Source organism: Canis lupus, chromosome 6 (assembly GCF_048164855.1).
Source record: "Canis lupus baileyi chromosome 6, mCanLup2.hap1, whole genome shotgun sequence".
Lineage (NCBI taxonomy): Eukaryota > Metazoa > Chordata > Mammalia > Carnivora > Canidae > Canis > Canis lupus.
In genome coordinates, this window is record NC_132843.1 from 5,755,699 (window position 1) to 5,769,883 (window position 14,185).

The following is a 14,185-nucleotide window of genomic DNA, read 5'->3' on the forward strand; positions in this document are numbered from 1 at the left end:
CATAACTATGTACCTATATAGGTATATGTAACGTAATTATGTCAATTAGGGACCAAGATATTTGATATAAGAGGAAAAAGATATAGACCTAACAATCCAGAAGTGAAGTCCATGAGATATTTAATTTGAATTGAAAGGTAAGTATGAACTCATGATTTGTTTCTCTTTTTTGAAAAAAAAATTAGTATGCCTTTCCTAGCTCTCAATCAGAAAGGCCTTGAAGCAAGCACAACAGTAGCATTGAGTATAGCTGATATCCATTCTGTTGTCTCCAAAGACCATTTCTCACTAAAAGGAACCAGGACTTCTTGAGAAATGGCTGTTTACAGGCCTAGGGCAGGAAAAGTACAGGATGAGCTTCAAACATCTCATATCAGAAAGCAAGGAAACTATCAGACTTTGAGGTTAATGTCAAAAACACAGGAATAAACTTAAAGGGAAGATTGAAACACATTGAATACATAAAAAATCATTAGTTCATCGTGGCAATGAAAGAGAAAAAGAAAAACACACATGTGCACACTCAACAACTCATCAGATACCAATAAACGAGTGGCTGGATAACTGTCTCCAAAATAAGTACTTTAATCCACAGTTTCAGCAAAGATGGGAAATATCACAGTTCACTTCATGAAGGTGTCCTAAGCATGTTGTGAAAACCTGACAAAGCAGCACAGAAAAGAAGCAGAGCATTAATATAATATTAACCAATAGAATGCAGTCACGTCAGAAGACTAACACAAATCTATTATCCTTACAAAATCCTGCCACATTTTTGAGGTCACCAAAACAATCCTCCGATGGGTTCTTCCAGTGCTTTTTGGTTTCAGTTTTTACAGATAAGATTTATTTATCCCAGGATAGGATGTGAAGAAAGTTACTCAGTTTCCCCAAATTCATTCTTATTGTCAAAATATTCAAACATACATAAAAGTTGACCTTATATGCAGAATAGAATGACCTCCTGTCATCCAGCTTTAACGATTATAAATATTTGATGATTTCTGCTTTAGCTGTACCCTTCACACCCATCTCCTCTGACTCAACTATTTTACAGCATGAAGTCTGGACTTCATGATGTTCTAGGCCACTGATGTCTCTATTCAAATGCTAGCACCACATAATTTTAACTGCTGTCACTTTCAATACATTTTAATGTCATATAGAAAACATAACTTTCCACCTGAAATACTTTGGGATGTACTCTAAGAGATAAAAATTCTTCTCTTTTTAAAAACATAACCACCACATATCTATTATCTTCTCTTTTTTTAAAATGTTGCTTTAATATTATCAAATACAGTCAGTGTTTAAATTTTCCCAACTGTTGGTTTGGCTGGGTGGCTTAGTCAGTTAAAAATCCTACTCTTGGCTTCAGCTCAGGTGGTGATCAAGCCCCAGATGGGGCTTTGTGCTCAGCAGAGTCTGCATGAGAGTCTTCCCTCTCCTTCTCCCTCCCCATCTCCTCCTCTGTACTCCCTACCTGCTCACTCTTGTGCTCTCTCTCAAAATATATAAATAAAATCTTAAAAAAAAAATTTTCCCAACTGTCTCACAAATGTCTTTTCACAATCAGTTTGTCCAAAGCAGGTCCAGACAACGCATTTGCTAAGTCTCAAGGCTGCTTTAGATATCAACAATTTACCTCTCCTCCCCATTTTATTCCTACCATTTGTTAAAGACATTGGGATAAAAAAAAAAAAAAAAAAAAAAAAGACATTGGGACGATTTTCCTGTAGAATTTCTCACAGTCTGATTTTGGTTGATGGAATCCTTGTTGCTCACTTAATATTTAATATATCCCATATTACTAGTAAACTGATGATTAGATCCAAAAATGTGTTGCCATTCAGATTCAATTAGGTTGGAGGCAAAAATACTTCAAAGGTGGGGCAATATATTTCCTATCGCATCTCATGAGTACGTTCACTTAGGCCTGGTCACCTGCCTCAGTCACACAGAGGTTGAGTGACTCAGGTGTGGTCACCCTGACCATCCAATAGGACACTCCCCATCAACTGTTTACCTGCTGGCTTTAGAGGCCATTCTTCATTGCCTGGATCTGTTATTTCATTAGAAGAGGCACACAGTCACTTTCCAATGGTATCTTTCTCCCTGCCATCATTAACTTTGATCCCTCTATAAAGAAAAACTTATTCCATTAACTAATGTCTACTGTGAAACAACCCATCAGGGAGTCAGGGTAAATGCTTCACCTTTTCCCCTTATGTCCCAATTTTTGAAACAGCAAATGAGCACCATACCAAACTTAGAGCCATCTCCCATCCTATTCTCTCCTGTCCCCTCTTCATCTGAGTTGGCTTTTGTCTATCTTTTAAAGGAATTCCTTGGGGAAGTGGTCAAATCCCCCTTCATATACTTGCATAACTGTTATTCTACAACAGATAAGAATTCATTTGGTTGCATGTAACAGAACCCAATTTGGAAAAGCTTAAGAAAAAAAAAAACATGCAATTTATTGGAAAGGTACTAGTTATTGCAGAATCATAGGAAGATCTAACCCAGAAGGAGAGGGAGTCGGGCCAGCTTTGAGCACCTAAACAGCAGACATTGTGGGCTTTCTCCTTAGAGAGTCACCACTTGTGTGACTCAGCAACACGGACTTCCAGAACCTGTATGCAGGAATTTAGTCCGTTGCCCAGTTAGAAGAGTTCCTGCAAGAGAATGTCCTTCCCTCTGACATCAATTGCAAGTTGAAGAGGTTCCCAAAACCACCTTCAGTTTTTATAACAGTGATGGTTATGTTTATTACGGAGGGAAAAAAAAAAACAGATTAAAATCAGCCAAAGGCAGGGACACATGGGGCAGAGTCCAGGAGGGTCCAGACATGGAACTTCTGTCTGGGCATCTTCTCCAGGTTTGCTGTGGATCCTGTTAACTTCTCCCAGCCATGATGTGACAATATTCATGGAGGACTGCCAACCCAGAAAGCTGACCAGAACCTTTGGTGTCCAAGATTTTTACTGGGGTTTGATCACATACTGCCCATGTGGCTGGACTCTGATCTCCAGCCCCTAAAGTTCTGGCCGATACTTTTCATCTCTAGTCTCTTGCAGAAGCAGAACTGATACCATGTAGCCCAAAGTCCTCGTCATAAAACGTTGTATGGTTGTATGGCTGTCGGTGGACAAAGATCCTAGGCAAACAAAGATACTCCCATCAGGCAGGACATTCCAGGGCCAGGAGATCACCTCCCAGTAGCTGAGGGCAAAGGCCAGACTTCCTCGTGGGTCAGGTTAATCCTTCACTGCACATTGGGTCCCTCTGTCGCAAGTATAAAATTACACAAGAGACAGAAACTGTGGAATCCAGTTTCTACAAAATCACTTCGTTCAGATAGAGCTACTAGAAAAAGACCTTCTCTATTTTATGTATACACTTCTTCCCCAACCATTTAGAGATGCCCCTGTCTAACACAACGGAACTAATTTGCCATGAACCCCTCTTTCCCCAAGAGGACATGACAAGTTAAGTTCAGCAGCTGCCTGTGAAAGTCATTTCATGGAGCCGCATTCCCCACGGTCAATATCGCAGGCTAGTCCCATACTTCCTTCTTTAGTCCGACTGAGGTCTCATTTCAATGTTCTGTACCTTAGGGACATGGGCACATTCAGAGGACAATATCACATTCAATATCAAGAAAAAGAGAGAAAAGAAAAGACAAATTATAATAACTTATTTTTAAAAAGGAAAAGGGTGGTAGGACACCTGGGTGGTTCAGTGGTTGAACATCTGCCTTTGGCTCAGGGCATGATCCCAGGGTTCTGCTTCTCCCTCTGCCTGTGTCTCTGCCTCTCTCTGCATCCCTCATGAATAAATAAATAAAATATTAAAAAATAAAGAAAGAAAAAGGTGGTTATCAGTTCACCCTGGCAGTAAGCAATAAAATACAGATGGAGGGATCCCTGGGTGGCTCAGTGGTTTGGCGCCTGCCTTTGGCCCAGGGCACAATCCTGGAGTCCCGGGATTGAGTCCTGCGTCGGGCTCCAGGCATGGAGCCTGCTTCTCTCTCTATGTCTATCATGAATAAATAAATAAATAAATAAATAAATAAATCTTTAAAAAAATACAGATGGAAGCCCTTTATCTATTTTTCTGCAGCTGGTTATGAAGTTAGGATGGTAATGGGTTGAATTGTGTCCCTTCAAAAAGATATAAGGTGTCAGAATGTGACTGGATTTGGAACTGGGGTCTTTACAAAGGTGATTAAGCTAAAATGTCATTAAGGAGGGCCGTCATCCAATATGGCCAGGGTCCTTATACAAAGGGGAGATTTAGAGGCAGAAATGGGCATGTACAGAGGGCAGATTATGTGAAGAGACACAGAAAAAAGATGGCAATCTACAAGTCAAGGAGATAGATCTGGAACAGATCCTCCCCTCTCACCTTCAAAGAGAGCATGGCTTTGCTGATACCTTGATTTCAGATTTCTGGCCTCCAGAACTGCAAGACAACAAGTGTTCACTGCTCTGAGCCACCCAGCTTCTGGTACTTTGTGACAGTAACCCTAGCAAACTAACCCAGCTGGTAGTTATGCCTTTCCCCTTCCATGGTGTAATCTGTCCAGTGGCTGTGGCCCACCCTTACCCCCTGGGTTACTTGTCTGGGTGCAGAGGCTCAAACCTTACTGAGGATCTAGCTCTTCAGTCAAAACTATAATGCCCTTGGGCATAGAGAGCCCAAAAGAGCCCTGAGGCCATTTCATCTTGTAATTCAAAGGAACCATCATGGCGTCCTGGCTGCAAACTCCACTTTGACTATTTGGACACGTAACAGCTAAGGACTTACTGCCTAACTCCACAGCTAACCTCATTCCAGGGTTGTTTTCTTTGAAAGGAGGAACCTCACTCACCACAGACTTCAGAGCATATGTTTAGTACAACCTGTCTTTGATGTTTCAGTTTTCATGAGACCCAGAGTGGGACAAAGGAAAAGATAGCCCAAGAATGGAGTTTAGAGTAACAATATATCACCCTCAGGCAGGTTCATTCCAATAGTTGACGGTGTCCGAGTCCTTGCCACATGTCTGTCATTGGCTGTAAGCAGGCGCAACAGAAGCAGCCCCAGGTGAGTCATTTCCTCATTGCCTCAAGCTTGCCCAAAGAGATGGCCACTGTAGGGCCCTCACTTTTATGCTGGTTGGGTCTAGGACTAACTCTTCTCAAGAGGGGGTAGGCATTCAGAAGCCTACATCAGGACAAATACCCCACTTATATTTGGTTTAAATATATTTTAAACAGTGTCAAAACCTAATATTCTTAATATTGTACTATAACTAGAGATTATATCACCCAGTTTTATCACCATCAAGATTCTCATCATCTGAGGAACAGTCCAGAGACCAAAGAAAGAAAGACGAGGTAAGTATGCAAGTGTGCTTCTAAGAACACACAAACTTTCTGGAAGGACGCATGATTGAGTGCTAAATGGGAGGTACTGTGATGAATGCGAAGGATAGAAAAGAGTAAAAGACTTGTTTTTCTTTTATGCTTTTCTCAATTGTTTGAATTTCTAAACATAAACATGTATTAGTTTTACAATTTAACAAAAGGATTTCGGGATGCCTGGGTGGCTCAGTGGTTGAGCGTCTGCCTTTGCCTCAGGTCATGATCCCAGGGTCCTGGTATCAAGTCCCGCATCAGGCTCACCACAGGGAACCTGCTTCTCCCTCTACCTATGTCTCTGCCTCTCTTTGTGTGTCTCTTATGAATAAATAAATAAATCTTAAAAAAAAAAAAAGGATTTTTCCGTTGATGGATGAATGAATGAATGAAAGAAAGAAACGTGGTCTATACATACAATAGAATGTTAGTCATCCTTATAAAGAAGGAACATCCTGACCTTCAACAGATGAATGGATAAAGAAGATGTGGTCTATATGTACAATGGAATATTAGCCATCAGAAAGGACAAATACCCACCATTTGCTTCGACACGGATGGAACTGGAGGGTATTATGCTGAGTGAAATAAGTCAATCAGAGAAAGAAAATCATCATATAGTTTCACTCATTTGTGGAATATAAGAAATAGTGAAAGGGATTATAGGATAAAGGAGGGAAAATGAGTGGGAAAAATTCTAGAGGGTGATAAAACATGAGAGACTCCTAACTCTGGGGAAGAACAAAGGGTTTGCAGAAGGGGAGGTGGGCAGGGGAATGGGGTAACTGGGTGACTGACGGGCACTTGATGGGATGAGCACTGGATGTTATACTATATGTTGACAAATTGAATTTAAATAAATAAATAAGAAGAATAAGTAATCAACTTAAAAAAATTTTTTAAAAAGAAGGGACATCCAGACACATGCTGTAACATGGATGAGCCCTGAGGATATGTTAAGTGAAATAAGCCAGTCTCCAAAAAAGAAGTACCGTATGTTTCCACTTATATGAGGGACTTAGAGTAGTCAAATTCCTACAGACAAAATGTAGACTCATGATTGCCATGGTCAGGGGAGGCAAGAATGGGGCGTTATTGCTTAACAGGTGCAGAGTTTCAGTTTTACAGAATGAAGAGAGTTCTGGAGATGGCTGCACAACAATGTGGATGTACTTGATGTCGTTGAAATGTATACTTAGAAATGGTTAAAATGGTAAGTTTCGTATTGCACAGTTTTATATAGTTTATATAGAAATTATATAGTTTATGTATTCTACATTCTATCACAATTTACAAAATTACTTTATTTTTGTTTACTATTATGAATTATATTTTGCCCTTTACCACTAGTCCATTTATTTGAACTCTTTACACATTAGAAGGTACTTTTTAAAAACTTATTTATTTATTTATTTATTTATTTATTTATTTATTTATTTATGAGAGAGAGAGAGATTGAGAGAGCACACAGAGGGAAAGGAGAAGCAGACTCCCTGCTGAGCAGAGTCTCAATCCCAGGACCCTGGGAATAATGACCTGAGCAAAAGGCAGATTCTTAACCAACTGAGCCACCCAGGTGCCCCTATATGTTGGAAGATATTAACCTTTTCTTTTGTATTTACTTAGAGTATATTTCAAAATTTGTCACTTATTTCCTTTTCTATTTGAAAAATGGGAATTTTTTAACTTAGAAGTTCATCATAATTAGTCATTTAAAAATCTTTTCCTTTGGGATTTCTCTTACAACTTTAAGCTTCTGAAGCACCCTAGCCCTCTCAATGTTTTGATATTTTTTCAGTTTTATCTTTTTTTTACATTAAATTCTTTGATTCATCAGTCATCCAGACACAAGTAATTGAACAATTTTTCATAACTACTGAGTTGAGATAACTTAATCACATATTAAATTTTAAATATAATAATCCAGTTGTTTGACTTTCTATTTTGTGCCATTGGTGAGTGTATTTTATTTTACTTTGCTAAAATCCTATTTAATGGGCAGCCTGGGTAGCTCAGCGGTTTAGCGCTGACTTCAGCCCAGGGAATGACCCTGGAGACCCGGGATCAAGTCCTATATCAGGCTTCCTGCATGGAGTCTGCTTCTCCCTCTGGCTCTCTCTCTCTCTCTTTGTGTCTCTCATGAATAAATAAAGTCTTTTAAAAATAAATAAATAAATAAATAAATAAATAAATAAAAAAAATCCTATTTAATTATTGTAGTTTTGTGTGGCAGATTGCATTTTGCGAAAAATGACTGTGATAATATTTCCCATCCCACATAGTCTTCTAGAACCTTTGCCTTCTTCCATTAAGATGTAGAAGCTGTGTTTCCTCTCCTTAAAACTGGGTAGACCCTTGTAATTGCCTCAGGGAATATGATGCAATGAAGGTGATCCTGGGTGACCCTGGCTTTGGGAGTCCTGAGCCATATCCAACAAGTACTGCTATCCCAAGTCTACCATGTTGGAGAGAGCATGGTGGAAGAGAGAGATGACCAAGAGCCCCACAAGTCCAGCCTCAGCAATTTGAGTCCTCCCTGCACAAGTACCTACCAGGTCTGGGAGTGAAAAAAAATTTTTTAAGATTTTATTTATTTATTAGAGAGAGAGGGAGAGAGAGAGCACAGAAGCAGGGGGGAGGGGCAGAGGGAGAAGCCAACTGCCCACTGAGCAGGGAGCCCAACTTGGGGCTGGATCCCAGGACTGCAGGATCATGACCTGTGCCAAAAGCAGACACTTAACCAACTGAGCCATCCAGGCACAACTGACCTGTATTTGTTTGATAACTAGTGATGTTAGACATTTTCCCATTCATGAACTTTGCATTGTGTAGTCATGTCCTTTGCCAATTTCTATATTGGAACCATTGCTTTTCGTATTAACACTCTGAGTTTTTTTAGTGTTTAGTTCTTTATTGGTGAATGCAATGGGTGCATTAACCTTAAAAATAAAACTGCCAGTTATTTTGCTTGCAAAGATGAATTTAGGCAGGAATAGCAGAGATTTGCAGCTCAGAACTTGGAAGCCACAGTGAAACCATAGACAAGTCCAAGGAACAAAGGGGAGGAATGCTCTTTTATAGAGGAAAGAGAGGCATGGGGAGGGGTTGTTAGAAGCAGAGTCCATGGACTAAACTGGGAATTCAAAGTGTAGTGGCTCTTTGTTGGCTGAGCTGTGACAGTGTCTCATTGGTTGGGCTGTTGTGGGAGGAAGGAGAAAACCCTTCTTCCTCCAGCTGAGGTAGTAAAGCAGCATTGACTTGTAGGGTACATCTCTTCCTAATTGGGTCTGCAATTGACAAGGAGTGTTAGGGCAAGAGAGCTCCCCCTCTGGCTTCCCCATTTCTAAATGGAATTTTGAATAATGAGATTTCCTTTTATAGACTTTCACAGTTGCCACTTAGAACCCCCTTGAAGACAAGGGCTCTCATTGCCGCATTGCCAAGCAGACGTGCTGTGGACATTTAGAATCTGCTTCCTTCTCTAGTAATTGTCTTCAGGGAAGGGAACACCTTGCCTAAGGTTAGGCCCCCTCTCTGGGAGCACCATAGTTGAGTCCAGGGGAAACTAGCCCCCTTGACTCAATTTGAGACCATTCTGCAGGGCCATCTGAAGCCTGAGCTGCTTCTACATCACTACTCAGCTTCTTCCTCTGCCCAGCCCTGCTGCCTCCCTCCCTCGAGGGGGCTGTTTACAGAATCCTCCTCAATAAACTTTTTGTTCTTTCAGCTTCACTGAAATTACTATAATTGACAAATAAAATTATAAGATATTTAAAATGTAAAAAATAATAATAAGATATTTAAAATCTGAACGTGGGACGGCTGGGTGGCTCAGTAGTTGAGTGATCCTGAGGTCCTGGGATCGAGTCCCACATCCCACTCCCCTTGAGGAGCCTGCTTCTCCCTCTGCCTATGTCTCTCTGCCTCTCTCTGTGTGTGTCTCTCATGAATAAATAAAAATCTTTTTTTTATGTGAACGTAACAATTATATATACATATATGTACAAAATTTTGAAAAGATTCTCTGTTGAGTTAATTAACATGTCCATCACCTCACATCATTACCTTTTGTGTGTGTGTGTGAGAACATTTCAATTCTACTGTTAGCAAATTACAATGATATGGTACAGTGTTTTCAGCTACAATCACCAAGTCATATAGTATATTTTCAGATCTCATTCCTCTTATATCTGAAATTTTGTAAACTTTTACCAACCTTTCCCTACTTCTCCCACTCCCAGCCCCTGGCAACCACCATTCTGCAATTCGTTTCTATGAGTTTGATTTTTTTTTCTAAAAATCTTTTATTTATTTATTTGAGAGAGAGAGAGAGAGAGAGAGGCACAAGCAGGGGGAGGGCCAGAGGGAGAAGCAAACTCCCAGCTGAGCAGAGATCCTGATATGAGGCTGGATCCAGGACCCTGGGATCTTGACCTGAGCTGAAGGCAAGGCACTTGACCACTGAGCCACCCAGCTACCCAAGTTTGACTTTTTAAAAAAATACTACATACAAGGGATGCCTGTGTGGCTCAGTCAGTTAAGTGTCTGCCTTCCACTCAGGTCAGGATCTTGGAGTCCAGAGATAGAGCCCCTTGTGGAGATCCAGCCCCATGTCAGGGGCACTCTGCTCAGTGAAGAGCCTGCTTCTCCCTCTCCCTCTGCCCCTACCCCTGCTTCCACTGTGTCTCTCTCTCAAATAAATAATATCTTTAAAAAAAAAAAAAAAGATTCCACATACAAGTTATACTGTGCAGTATTTGTTTCTGTCTGGCTTATTTTGGTTTGCATAATGCCCTTCAGGTTCATCCATGTTGTCACAAATGACAGGACTTCCTTCATTTTTAAGGCTGAATCTTAAACATTCTGCTATATAAATCTATCACATTTTCTTGATCTGTTCATCCACTGACAGAAACTTAGAGTCACAAAAACTTCTTGTATACTGAAGTTTCATCTTAGCCGGTTGCCAGGGAACCTGATCGAAGGCAACAATTAATCACTTGTTTCTCATTGACCTGTGATATTTCATCTTTTATCTTTTCACCTTTTTTGTTAATTGCAGATACTGAATTTCAAAATATGCATTCACTTCTTTTTTGCTATGTGATTTCTTCTAAACTTAGAAGACTTCCTCACATCCACACACCCGAGGTCTAATTACTATTCCATTATATTTTCTCCCAGTCTTCCTATGATTGCCATCTTATTCTTAGCTTCTGCTTCTAATGAATGTACTTATAGTGAAGGATTTGAAGTGAACGAGAAAATGCCATTTGTTGACTATGCCTCTCTCTCTCTTCATTCTCTTCATATATCTTAGATGGAGGCTGTGTTCTTACCATATTCTGCAGCTGTAAGAAAAGTTCAGAAGAAATACTGCTTGGAAATAATTGTCGATGCTGTCAACAACTTCCTCTCTGTGCATGGACTTCTCAAAGGTTCTTGTTGATGAAGTGCTCTGGCCAAACCCCCCTCTCTGCTCCCCTTCAGCAAGAAAAAGCACATTACCATGTTTAAGAAAAAGGTTGGATCCCAACACTGGCCCTCTTTTACTTTCCAAGAAACTTACCCATACATTAACGAACTGATAACTTTGCCCCCAGACACCAAATGGAACTTTATATTCAGTACAGATGTTTATTGCCAAATTGCCAAGAAAACATTCACAATTTCACTTCTTAATTAAACCAAATATTGTAAATGAGGGGAAAAGGAGTATGAAATTAAGGTCAGAATTTTATTGTCCAGTAAGCACACTTTTTGTGTGTGTTGCCAAGTGAGGATAATATGCCCTTTTAATACACAGTCGGCTCATTCATGTTTTGCCAACCAGGCATGAGGCTTATTTCAAAAGATCTTAGTGTATTTGGTGCCAACCAAGAAGTTTTTATTCAGATCTGTTGGCAGAGCCTCAGCCAATGGGTGTGTTTTCACTTGTGTGTTTTTTCCTCATAAGTGTTCATGAGAAACCTATTTATAACGTTTCCCAAACTAGAATTTCTGAACAAATCTGAATGGAATTCACACGTTCAAAGCTTAGGTGCAGTTGAAACAACCCCTGGAACGAAATGAGGGGCCATGATATTCAGAACTAGGGTTTCCATAAAGCTCCCCCTTAATGAGCTGTGCACACCATGAAAACAATCCAGAATGTGTCCTTGGTGCTCCTGGGCTGGGGGAACTAGGGAGGTGGGCATCCAGTGCATTGTACATATCACATAGGACTCAAGCGACTCATGGTTTCCAGCATTAAAACCCACATGGCGGGGCACCTGGATAGCTGAGCAGTAGTGTCTGCCTTCGGCTCAGGTTCTGATCCCAGGGTCCTGGGATTGAGTCCTGCATCAGGTTCCCCGCAGGGAGCCTGCTTCTCCCTCTGCCTGTGTCTCTGCCTCTCTCTCTCTCTGTGTCTCTCCTGAATAAATAAATATATTAAAAATAAATAAATAACAGAGTTTGGAGACTTTAGGGAAAGAGTGAGAAAGCTAGCACTTCAGGCTTTCTATTCTCACTGATGCATCCCTTTGTGTCATAATAGAGAGCCCAGTCTCACTGCCCAAACCTCTTATAACAGAAATCCAGTGGGTAAACACACTTTCTTCCCAATGCCATTTGTCTTTTTTATTTCTTTTCTTCTCCCCAAATTCCGGCCTCTCCCCTATCTTGGCAGCACAAGCTTCCTCCTCCCTTGCCCCAAGATGTGAGCAGATCCCAAACCCTCTGTGGCATCTTAGAGATTTTCCCAGCCCCCTCCTCGAATTGTAAATCAAAGCTATTTTCTTCTCTGCTTGTATCTGCTAAATGGAGGGAAGGTGCAAACACAGGAGCCCACGATTAAACAGAGTGAGGAGGAAGGGGTTCTGGGTGATTCTCCACTTCCCAGGTAGAGTTCGGTTTTTTGCTTTTCTTTGGTTGTTTCCAAGTCTATGTTTTTTAATATAGTTCACACTGAAACATTTAATCTTTTTACCATTGCCCTTTTGGGGTTTTCATGTGGACTTAAATCTCCAACCCAGCTGCTGCTGGCATGTGTGAGTTTACTATAAACAAAGAGTATTGGTTCAGCTCTGGCCTTTGGTTACATGACAAAGCCTCTTCCATCAATTTGGCATTGGTAGGAACCAGACCAGTGGACACTTCCCTCACTCCTAAGTAAAGCAACCGCATAGTTTTGGTGTTATCTATGTATTTCCACTGCTAGACGTGTTCTCGCTTCATCATTTGCTCCTCTCTGTCTCTGCTGTTTCGAGTGCATGGAGTGAAGCAATTGGAGCAGCTGACTCTGAGGTCTGGGGGCACACAGTGTACCCAGTCTGAGAAGTGGGCAAAAGCCACACTCATGGATGAGCCAAGAGGGTTGGTTGAGACACAGTGACTTCCGTGAAAGATTGGTTGCAACACATTTTTGTCAATTCTGTTGAAGAGTCTAGTGCCACGCAAGGTATTTTGACAAAGGCATGACTCGGGCCACCTCGTACCAACATCTTCAACATTCTTCCCCAAGACCTGAATAAAACCACCCTACTAATCCCTGAGTCATTCAGTCACTTACTGACACATCACAAATATCGGGTCTTATATATACATTTTTGGAGAACCTCTTGGACTTGATCAATCTAGGCATTTGTCTGAGGGGCAAGCTCAGCATGATTTCACCTGAGAGACACTGCCCCAGACATCTGTTGATGAAAGTTGGGATGGGGCAGCTTAGGTGATTCAGCAGTTCCTCACCCTGGGTGGAGGTCCATTTCTGCTGCCATGAAAGTCTGCCCCACCAAAAAGTATCACCGGGACAGTCAATAATAGCATCTTGTAGTGGAGACCACTAGTAGTCCATCACCCTGTGTTCCATAGTAATAGAGTTTAGACTGAGCTCATGGCTGCCCAGCTAGAGACTACATTTCCCAGATACCCGGGAGGCTAGGTGTGGCCCCGTGACTAAGTCAATAAGTGAGTAAACGCTGAGCAACTTCCTCATTGCTGGACAGGAAATTGCTCCTTCTGAACTTCTGCTTTTTGTCCTTACAGTGGGAAAACCAAAGTACCCAGTTTTGACCAGGCTTTTGACCAGGTCATAGTAGGACTATAACTGTGATCTAATACAGGGCTCTTAGGACCTTGTGTGCCATGGACACATTAGAGTCTGGTGACACCTAGATATGCCTTCTCAGAAAAATAAGTGCATAAAATAAAACACGCCACAAAACACCTACAAGAGTGACTAAAGTTTAAGACAGATAATCCTTTATATTTGTGAGAATGTGGGGCAACTGGATCTCTCATACGTTGCTTGCAGGAGTATAATCTCATTCAACCATTTTGAAAAATAGTTTGGCAGTATCCACGAAAGCTACACATATGTTTACCCATGACCAGCAACCCCACCCATACAATTAAATCCAAGGGAAGTGAGTGCACATATATACTAAAGATACATATCGGGGAGCCTGGGTAACTGAGTCAGTTGATCTTAGTCTAACTCTTGGTTTCCACTCAGGTGGAAATCCCCTGATCATGTAATTGAGCCTTGAGTCAAGCTCCACACCCAGTGCAGAGTCTGCTTGACTTTCTCTCTTCCTCTCCCCTTGTCGCTCCCCACTACATGCTCTCTTTCTCTAAAATAAATAACTAAACCTTAAAAAAAGATACATATATAAGAATATTTGTAGTAGCTTTATTTATGTCAAAAACAGGAAGTAACTCATGTCCATCAACAGAAGAATAGACAAATCAATTGTTCCTATTCATAAAATGAAATGCTATGCAAAATAAAGGAAATGGAT

General features: G+C 40.9%; 1 long non-coding RNA gene across 2 annotated transcripts; it reads left to right on the forward strand.

Annotated features, from left to right (window-relative positions):
• The first annotated feature begins 5,118 nt into the window (after positions 1–5,118).
• On the forward strand, positions 5,119–11,117 carry LOC140634945 (uncharacterized). 2 transcript variants are annotated; one of them, XR_012032276.1, is made up of 3 exons: positions 5,119–5,381; positions 6,509–6,615; positions 10,723–11,117. It is a non-coding gene; the product is annotated as an uncharacterized lncRNA (long non-coding RNA). The 2 variants fall into 2 exon arrangements; XR_012032275.1 differs by having other exon boundaries at positions 6,523–6,615.
• Positions 11,118–14,185: the final 3,068 nt, after the last annotated feature.